The sequence below is a fragment of the Cyprinodon variegatus genome, unplaced genomic scaffold (assembly GCF_000732505.1).
Source record: "Cyprinodon variegatus isolate N-32 unplaced genomic scaffold, C_variegatus-1.0 Scaffold3097, whole genome shotgun sequence".
Lineage (NCBI taxonomy): Eukaryota > Metazoa > Chordata > Actinopteri > Cyprinodontiformes > Cyprinodontidae > Cyprinodon > Cyprinodon variegatus.
The window spans coordinates 8,177-8,537 of NW_015153550.1; positions in this window are offsets into that span (position 1 = coordinate 8,177).

Below are 361 nucleotides of genomic sequence, written 5' to 3' on the forward strand. Positions count from 1 at the left end.
TTCCACTGTTATGCTGATGATACCCAGCTATATCTGTCTATAATCCAGATGAAGCTAACCCATTACATAGATTACGGTATGGCAGCCCTGAAAGACAAGAGGAAATTAAAAGAAAAAATCAAAGGCAATTTTTTTCTGTTTGTTCTGGCAATACTTTTGTTTGCCACTAGAGGGCGTTCACTGTCGGGTGTTTTCTTCAACTGTTTCGTCAGAGAGGCCTGGTTTCCAAGAATCAATGTCCCAAATATATTATATATGTTTGCAAAGTAAAATAAGGTACAGAGAGAGTTTCCATTGGCCATGGCATGTGGTTATTTTATATTTTTATAAGCAATAGAGAATTAGCATATTCCAGCATGTT